Source organism: Pelobates fuscus, chromosome 11 (assembly GCF_036172605.1).
Source record: "Pelobates fuscus isolate aPelFus1 chromosome 11, aPelFus1.pri, whole genome shotgun sequence".
Taxonomy (NCBI): domain Eukaryota; kingdom Metazoa; phylum Chordata; class Amphibia; order Anura; family Pelobatidae; genus Pelobates; species Pelobates fuscus.
Window position 1 is genome coordinate 11,594,631 of NC_086327.1, and position 10,271 is coordinate 11,604,901.

Below are 10,271 nucleotides of genomic sequence, written 5' to 3' on the forward strand. Positions count from 1 at the left end.
GCAGACATCAACATTATCTCTATTAACGCCAAGGGCCTTAACCAACCTGAGAAACGATCACAGGCGCTCCGCCACTTTCACAGCCAACGAGCCCACATAGTATTCATACAGGAGACACATTTCAAGGAAGGTCTGACACCTAGAATGACTGACAAAAGGTTCGCCCAATGCTACCTCAGCAACAACCCCTTAGGGAAATCCAAAGGCACGGCCATCCTCCTTCATAAATCCCTACATTTCACTCCCACAGCAACCCTGAAAGATGACTGGGGAAGGTATATATGCATTAAGGGGACGATAGCTGACCGTACGTACACGCTAGCCAACCTGTATGCTCCTAACACTGCGCAACACCGCTTTATAACTAAATCACTGAAAGCCATCATGGCCTTTACGGAGGGTTGTCTGATCATGGGAGGAGACCTTAATGTGGCCCTACAACCGAGCCTAGACACCTCTACGGGCACCTCGACGATACCCAGACATGTGTTGACTACTATCAACAAAACCCTTAGAGACCAACGCCTGACCGACTGTTGGAGAGCGACACACCCTGACGACAGAGACTTCACCTTCTATTCTAATCCGAACAAGACGTACTCCAGACTGGACTACTTTTTCCTACAACACTACTACCTGACAGATGTTAAGTCTGTGACGATCGGAACCGCGACATGGTCAGACCACGCACCGCTCACCATGACGCTGACGTCTCCCCTCTATAAGCCGACGTGCAGCAACTGGCGACTGAACGAAGCCCTACTTAACGACCTAACAGTAACCACGGAATCCCGAACCACACTTACTCAATACTTCACTGACAATGTTACCCCAGATGTGACACCCCTCTGCGTGTGGGAGGCCCACAAATGCGTTATACGAGGCTACTTCATAGCTAAAAGCGCAGCCATGAAAAAAGCAAAGGCTGCCAGACTGGCGACCATAATCACGGAGATACAGGTGGTGGAAGCCAGGCACAAACTTACACGGCTCCAGAGCGATGGTGCCAAGCTACTGACACTACGCAGGGAACTGGCATCCATCATGAATGCCTACCACCAAAGGGCACACCTGCGCACCAAAGCCTTCTTTCACACACACGCCAACAAATGCGGGACCTTGCTGGCCCGTATGATTGCCAAAAAGAGAGCAGAATCCTACATACCTAAAATTCGCGACAAAGACGGACGACTGAAACAACTCCCGGGAGACATGGCGGAGGCTATACGGGAATACTATGCGGAGCTTTATGCCATACACCCCGACAGGGAGCCACCGCGCCAAGGTGACGCCTTACCAGAGACTAGACAATACCTACACACACGCATACATAACCGACTTCCCAGGGAAGCTACGAATGCCCTTGACGAACCGATCACACCTCGCGAGCTAGCCTGGGCCATAAAAGAGTCGAAATTGGGCAAATGCCCGGGCCCTGACGGTCTCCCCTCTAGATACTATAAAAAATTTGCTGACGTATTATCCCCACATCTCCTGACTGCCCTTAACACCTTACGTGACGGAGCCAGCCTACCTGCACAGACTCTAGAGGCCAACATCTCCCTAATCCCAAAGGAAGGTAAAAACCCGGAACTCTGTGCAAGCTACAGACCTATCTCCCTACTAAATTGTGACCTTAAACTCTTCACAAAAATACTGGCCCGCAGACTACAAAACTACCTCCCTGATCTCATACATAGGGACCAGACAGGGTTCACGCCCCAGAGAGAAGCAAGAGACAACACCATCAGGACACTAGATCTCATCCACAGGGCACAAGACGGTCGGGAAGGCCTCCTCTTGCTCTCCACAGACGCGGAGAAGGCCTTCGACCGCATAGATTGGGGCTACATGCTGGCGGTATTGGAAGCGATAGGTCTGGGCCCGCACATGATGAGCTGGATACGAGCACTGTACTCTAAACCCACAGCAAGGGTATGCGTGAACGGGTTGTTCACAAACCCGTTCCCCATCCGGAACGGCACAAGACAGGGATGCCCCTTGTCCCCATTGCTGTTTGTACTGGCACTGGAGCCCTTTCTTAACTCTGTCCGGGACAACCAAGCCATAAGTGGGATACAGATAGGACGGACGAGACACGTAGTGGCTGCCTTTGCAGATGACCTGCTGTTTTATGTCACTCAGCCTGAAACATCAATGCCAGCAATCATGGCAGAGTTCCAGCTCTACGGCCAATTATCAAATTTCAAGGTTAATCTCGCCAAATCTTCGGTTCTGAATGTCTCGATCCCACCCAATAGAGTTGAAGCCCTGAAACACACGCTCCCATTCCAATGGTCTGACACTACTATAAGATACTTAGGCACCTCCATACCAAGAGACCTGTCACAAATATACACCGCTAATTTTCAACCCCTCCTAACCACAATACGCAGAGACCTGGAGGAATGGACCAAAGTCCGTCTTTCCTGGTTTGGACGCATTGGAGTGTTAAAAATGAACATTCTACCCAGGCTGCTCTACTTGTTCCAGACACTACCAATCCACATACCTGAGACATACTTCTCAACACTGCGCTCCATGGCACTCAGATTCACATGGCACAACCTACAGGCACGGGTCAAACACGACACTCTCACATTACCAAAACGGAAGGGCGGCCTGGCCCTCCCAGACTTCCAGGTCTATTACAAAGCAACCCATCTCCAGAGGGTGATGGAATGGTCCAAATCGGAGGTCCACAAGTTATGGAAAGAAATAGAGTCAGACCAAATATCCAGACCAATAGGGCTCCTACCGTGGCTAGACCACCACCAGGGCAGACAGCTGGCTAACCCACACCCGCTAATTAGAGCGACCTTAATGGTTTGGCATAAAGTGGGGACACCCTCCTCCCTCACCACGCCCATTTCACCACTCTTACCCCTGACACATAATGACGCCTTCCCACCTGGACTGGACGCAGGCCCGTTCCAACAAATGTTAGGAAACTCGCTACCCAGACTCTGCCACGCTACCACCAATGGCACGATACGGACTCTTGAGTCCCTGATGCCCGTAGAGAGACCGACGTTCATGGTACAGTTCAGGTACAAACAACTATCCGCCTACCTACTAACAATCACCAAAGACATCCATGCTCACAGGACGCTCACAGACTTTGAAAGGCTCTGCCATGACCCAAGCCCACTGGCCAGGGGACTGTCCACTCTTTACAGCCTCCTCATGGACGCAAGGAGACTTCCCCCACCGAGCTTCATGAGTAAATGGGAAACCGACCTGGGAATTACACTCTCGCCAGCCCAATGGGAAAAGATCTGTACCCTGTCCCTTCACTGTTCAACATCCAGTAGCATACAAGAAACGGCCTATAAAGTACTGTCTTGCTGGTACCGCACGCCACTGGTCACCCATTCCTACGATCCAACCGCCACCAACAACTGTTGGAGATGTGAGAAAGCCCTAGGCACTCTCTTCCATATCTGGTGGACATGCCCCTTGATAAGACCCTACTGGGCAGCGATCCACACGATCATCACCAAATTTTCTGATACTCCCCCCCACTTAGACCCAGCAGCCTTCCTCCTACACCACACCTCCACCCGTAGCTCAGCTTACAAAAAATCCCTAACGATCAGGATCTTAAACACAGCCAAGAGCCTCATTCCCTTATACTGGAAACAAAAGACCCCACCACCTGTGTCGGCCTGGTTTAAGCGCATGGAAGAGCTCAGGGCGCTAGAGGAACTCACCTCACACGCAGAGGGGAGGGAACAGTCGTATATGACGACCTGGACACACTGGATACTGACCACGACGAAACCCGACTTCCAGACACTTATCACAGACTGAGTAGACACCAATGGGAACATGTCCCGAGACAATGGGTAGGGGTGACAAGGAATGACCGAAAAGACAGCGCACGTCATACATAAAGCTACCACTGACAGAAGTTAACACGACAATTCTAGCCCTGACAGAGACGAAGGACCACATAAACCTATAGGGCAGGGAGGACGCTCTCTCAAACGCTGAGGAATCCCCCCCCCCCAATTTTTTCTCCCATCCCTCCCCCCCCCCCCCCCCCCTTCCCGGGTGGACCTGCGGGCCACGCAGCCGGACCAGGATACAGCAGACTTCAGGTATGCCACTGAAAGCTTAACTACACATGTTTCGACCTGGAAACCTGCGCGTTTCCCTGCTTTATTATACCGACACTTCCGATTCGCTAACAATGTGCTCCATAACCTGTATCTACCATTTGTTGGAAACCTGCGTGTTTCACCGAACCACACTTGAGACGTTTACTTTTATTGTTGTTTGCAAATTTATTCTTGAAAATCTGAATAAAACTTAATTCACAAAAAAAAATTACATGAGATTATATAAATAATGGTATGTAAAGAAAGCCTTTTTTGTCCTGAAAAAAAACAACATATCATTTGTATAGGAACAGTAAATGAGAGAGCGGAAAATTACAGCTAAACACAAATACCACAAAAGTGTAAAAAGAGGCCTGGTCGCAAATGTACAACATCGCAAAAACAGTCCAGTCCTTAAGGGGTTAATGTTACTTATTTTAAAAGTTTTTATCTCCTGCTCTGTAAATTGAACTTTAATCACACACAGGAGGCTCCTGCAGGGTCTAGCAAGCTATTAACAGAGAATGAGATCAGAAATTCTAAATTAAACAGAATTCGCAATAAAGGAAGTGTAAACTAAAAATGAGATGACTCTTTACAGGAAGTGTTTAGGAAGGCTGTGTAAGTCACATGCATGGAGGTGTGACTAGGGCTCTATAAACAAAGTTATTTAACTCCTAAATGGCAGAGAATTGATCAGTAACATTGCAGAGGCATTATCTATACACTAAAACTGCTTTGTTGAGCTAAAGTTGTTTTGGTGACTACAGTGTCCCGTTTAGCTTGAGATAGGGATAAAGATAGTGAAAGTGGGGACAGAATTGGGGGAAGATAATGAGATGGGTGTTCTGTTCCCAGTTTTGCCGTAAGGGTTAAAGCAGTGCCCCGGCCAGATCCCAGGCCGCCATATACACCACGTTTCCCCAAATTCATATCACGTATAACTATTAATGGACAACACTGGAAAAGTGCTGCCCAGCATTATGCTGAATTTGAGAGATACAGGTAGGAACCATCAACAGGTTATGTTGCGTCACATATATTCTACATACTGCAGGGGTAGCACTGATACATATGATATATCCAGGAAAACATAGGGGGGGGGGGGGGGGGCTGTGTATAATTTATGTGCTACCTGTTTAGTGTGATTTACCCAATCACAGTTGGGATCTTAAATAAACGGCCATAATTAATTCATTAATTGATTTCAGACAGGAAACTCCCTGTAAATATGGCAATCTGACACCCTTATATGGAGGAACAGCCTGGTACAATAAGGAAACAGTTAAAGAGGAGGAAGACAATACAAACAGATAGCAGAGTATTAAATAAAAAGAAATAGCCGTGTTCTTAAATGTCTCCCGCTCTGTGTGCGGTAGCTGGTAACTTACCCCTTTCACATGTTGACTTTTTGGGGCCGACCTGAAACCTCATGAAGTCCAGTCCTCTCCAGAGCGGATTAGTGTCAGGTACAATGTATAGGGCTGGGCAAGTCACAGACTCTTATGTGGAATAAACAATTACTGCACAAAACAATTCCCTGCAGTTTGTCCAGTAATTACACAGCTCCCTGGAGGGACTCAGCCGTGTATAGACAAAATGTACACAGCTATCAGCCACCAATAACCATCACAAAATGTACACAGCTATCAGCCACCAATAACCATCACAAAATGTACACAGCTATCAGTCGCCAATAACCATCACACAATGTACACAGCTATCAGCCGCCAATAACCATCACAAAATGTACACAGCTATCAGTCGCCAATAACCATCACACAATGTACACAGCTATCAGCCACCAATAACCATCACACAATGTACACAGCTATCAACCACCAATAACCATCACACAATGTACACAGCTATCAGCCTGCCAATAACCATCACACAATGTACACAGCTATCAACCACCAATAACCATCACACTATGTACCCAGCTATCAGCCTGCCAATAACCATCACACTATGTACCCAGCTATCAGCCTGCCAATAACCATCACACTATGTACCCAGCTATCAGCCTGCCAATAACCATCACACTATGTACACAGCTATCAACCAATAACCATCACACTATGTCCCCAGCTATCAGCCGCCAATAACCATCACACAATGTACACAGCTATCAGCCGCCAATAACCATTACAGTGAACGCAACCACCATTAACACGATGAAGGAAGCTATCAGCCACCAATAACCTTCACATGTAGAGCGCAGCTATCAGTCGCCAATAACCATCACACAATGTACACAGGTATCAGTCGCCAATAACCATCACACGATGTACACAGCTATCAGCCGCCAATAACCATTACAGTGAACGCAACCACCATTAACACGATGAAGGAAGCTATCAGCCACCAATAACCTTCACATGTAGAGCGCAGCTATCAGACGCCAATAACCATCACACAATGTACACAGCTATCAGCCGCCAATAACCATTACAGTGAACGCAACCACCATTAACACGATGAAGGAAGCTATCAGCCACCAATAACCTTCACATGTAGAGCGCAGCTATCAGTCGCCAATAACCATCACACAATGTACACAGCTATCAGTCGCCAATAACCATCACACGATGTACACAGCTATCAGTCGCCAATAACCATCACACAATGTACACAGGTATCAGTCGCCAATAACCATCACACGATGTACACAGCTATCAGTCGCCAATAACCATCACACGATGTACACAGCTATCAGCCGCCAATAATGATCACGTGATGAGTGACGTTATCGTCACAAATAATGATCACAAGAGGAACAGAGTAATCAGTCACCAATAACAATCGCACAATGAATGGAACAATCCCCTGTTAATTACCATCAAACGATGAATAGTGCTACCAGCCTCCAGTAACGATCATATTACAAACAGAACTACCAGTCCATCCTGCCAATAACCAGCACATTACAAACTGAGCCAGCAAGCCAACACAATGCTCCCTCTTCATAAAACAAACTTTGCCCTGTGTGAGAGACACGCTTCCACCTGTTACACATGTAGAGCCCTAACATGACATGCAGCTTATCTCTTCACACTGATTGGGTGACAGTAAATGACAGAAGGGTTGAATTTTAACCCAGGTGACTGCCGGAGACAGGGCACACATACTTGGAATCCATACTGTTGGCTGCGTCACTGACACTGCTTGTGCAACAGTGCCTCGCGTGTCACACAGTGTTTAACCCCTTCAGGACCAGGGTTTATTGTAGTATGTAAAAAGGACACTCTGTGCACCTTAGCTAGTAAATCTCAGTGTCGTCAACATGCTGCCAATAATTTATAGGCGAGATTCAAAAACTGGTGCTCCCTCTGCAATCCACAGAATGGCCCTCGTTGGAGGATTTGAGAAAGCAGAATTCACACTTGTGCAACAACATTAAAGGGACACCCCTCGCACCATAACCACTACAAAATAAATGCACTGCTGCCTTCCCTACCCGTGTAAGTAGTCAGATTATTTTTAGAATTTGGGGTTAGGAAGGCACTGCTCCCCCTGCACCCCTCGACACTGGAGGTGCTCTCCTGAGCTAAGCTCAGGCTGAGAGTGGCACCTAGACAACTTCAGAAAATGTAAACCATTCTAAAATGGCTCAACTACTTACATTGGGGGCACACTATAGTGGTTATGGTGCATACTAGATTAGCAACCCCTACACTGAGCTCTACCAATCTGTAGTGGTCGCTACGGGGGCTGTCGATATATCGCCTCCTTTAGGGTGATGTCTCTAGTAATAGTTTGTCACTTCTCATGGCCCTATAAACCTATCTCAAGGTCAAACATCAGGGGGGGGATAAATGATACATCTACATCACTTTCTAATTTGTTACAAAATAATTACCTGTTGCCAAGTTTGTATTTGTATATTGTCCAATCTATGCTAATCTCCATAGAAGTCAAACCTCCCCCAAGCCATTCTGTCTCAATAGCCACTAGCTACCCAGTCTCCATAGCGTCTCCAGGATCAATCACACGCAGAAAATATTGAGATAAAGAATTAAAAAGAAAAAAAAAAAAAAACATTGTATGTGATATTTGGCATCTAATATATGACAGAGATAATGTAATATAAACATTCCAGAAATTACAAATAATTTAACATTTTTAGACAAACCTTTTTTGTTTTTTTATATATAAATATATAATTTTTTAAACAAAAGATCATAAAAAAAATATATAACAAATAAATCAAAATCATTTTCTTAATATTAATTCAATTTTAAAAGTTTAGAAAAAAAAAATCCATTATCCGAAAAGGTTATCCAAAAATATTAATTCAAGGTCCATATCTGGATGGACTTCACTGACAGGATTCCATCCCACGAGGAACAAAATGTATATATCTAATGCAGGAGTAAGAACTTTGCCGCTTTCGCAATATCGAAAGAGGAGTTGGGCTGCGGACCCTCCAGGGGATCCAGGTATAGACTGCTGCTAAATAGATGCCCACTCTGTATTCTAAAGTGCACATCCTTCCAATCACCAGAAGGTGGCGATAAATTCCTTAGAAGCTGAGTGGGGTTTATTTATTAAAAGAGGAGTTGTTGAGATTTGATATCAGAGATGCACATTTTAAGTGAATCTGAGATGTCAGGTTCCATTTTAACTATAACCGTTCCTAAATTAATGAATGCACCGCTTGTCATAAATATGAATTATATATTCATTTGCTCTGGGAACGATTATGGCTTGACACTAATACAGCGTTTCCCAATTGGGGTTCCGCCAAAATTTCTAAAAACACAATGGCCGCGGGCGGCGAGGGAGCAGTGATCTCCCTGCTCAGCTTCCTCGCGCGCACAGCAGTGATGTCAGAGCCGGAATATGACATCACTCCGGCATCAAGTGAGGGAGCTGAGCAGGGAGATCACTGCTCCCTCGCCACCCGATGGTTCAAAGGGTTCCACGGGAAAAATTAATTGGGAACCCTTGCACTAACATAACACTCACTCTCCAGGCATTACTTGCTCTCCCTCACGCTAAACAGCAATTGGTCCTTTCCCAAGCGAGGCAATACTCCCAAATGATGCCAACCTGCTGACTTCACAGCCAGCACATCAGCATCAGAACATTTAACTCTCCACTGGCATGAAAAAATTCTTGGCCAAGGAATGTTATTGTGACTGAGAGCAGGAGAACCTCCTGTCAATCAGTTTCGTGTAGAGTTCTATGCTGAGGATTGACAGGTGAGTGAGGGGCTATTTTTTTTTTTTAAAGCATTAATTTAAAGTTTGCATGTTTGTTTAGCATTTTTTTTTTTTAATGTAATGCTGGTCATTGAAAGCCCAAAATGTGTGTACCAGGCCAATATCCCCAAATAGGAGAATCTGGCCATTCCCTTGTTGATTGTTTACATGATTTCTCAGTTTAGCGAATAATGCCATTGAGTGTCTAACTGTCAGGATTTGATCTCGGCGGTTGCCGTGTTACTCAATGGTCTACGTAAACAGGGACACATGGGTGGAATCCTCTGGGGAGATTTCATTGGGTGCTACACTGTGCATGTCCCATATCCAAGCACAGAAAGCCTTTATAATACAGGATCTGACGAACTCATGATATAAGCACACATTCTGGGTTTTTCACAGACGCGTGAAATGTCAGCAAATACAAACAGAATTTCAAAATGTTTCCAGTTGAGTTATTTTGGCCACAAATTTGAAATCAATTTTAAAATACCGACATTTCACACCTTATTGAATACCCATGTAAATAAAATTTTAAAAAATGACAAAACACATTAAATGATGAATGTTCCTCTCCACGGCTACTAAAAGGTTTCCTGCTACATGTACCGTTAATAGCGGCACAATTCACCCTTTAATAACTATAGTGACGTGTCTACTGAAAATCAATATCAGTTCCCATGGAAACGGATTTACCTACACCCCAAAAAGGGATTCTTTACGAGTGAATGAAATGTAATTGGAAGAATTCTCCAACTCCTCTTTAGTCACAGATGGTTATTCTTACCACAATCATGTGACAAGGTATATAATGTGGTGTTCAATGAATAAACCCCACATAGAGTTAAATCACCTGTATCAAGTGACAATAGAGCATCACATGGAAGTGTCTTTGTTATAATTCAATCTGTGAAAAATAGGACGGAATTAGCTCTGTATAACCCCCTAATAACTGTTACCC

General features: G+C 45.3%; 1 protein-coding gene across 2 annotated transcripts in view; it reads right to left on the minus strand.

The window, feature by feature from the left end:
* LOC134577144 (tyrosine-protein kinase STYK1-like) overlaps positions 1-6,142 on the minus strand; it is a 44,931-nt gene extending 38,789 nt beyond the window's left edge. For both annotated transcript variants that reach the window (XM_063435813.1, XM_063435809.1), the window contains exon 1: positions 5,495-6,142. The gene's annotated coding sequence lies outside the window, so the exon portion shown is untranslated. The remainder of the gene's footprint in view (positions 1-5,494) is intronic.
* Positions 6,143-10,271: the final 4,129 nt, after the last annotated feature.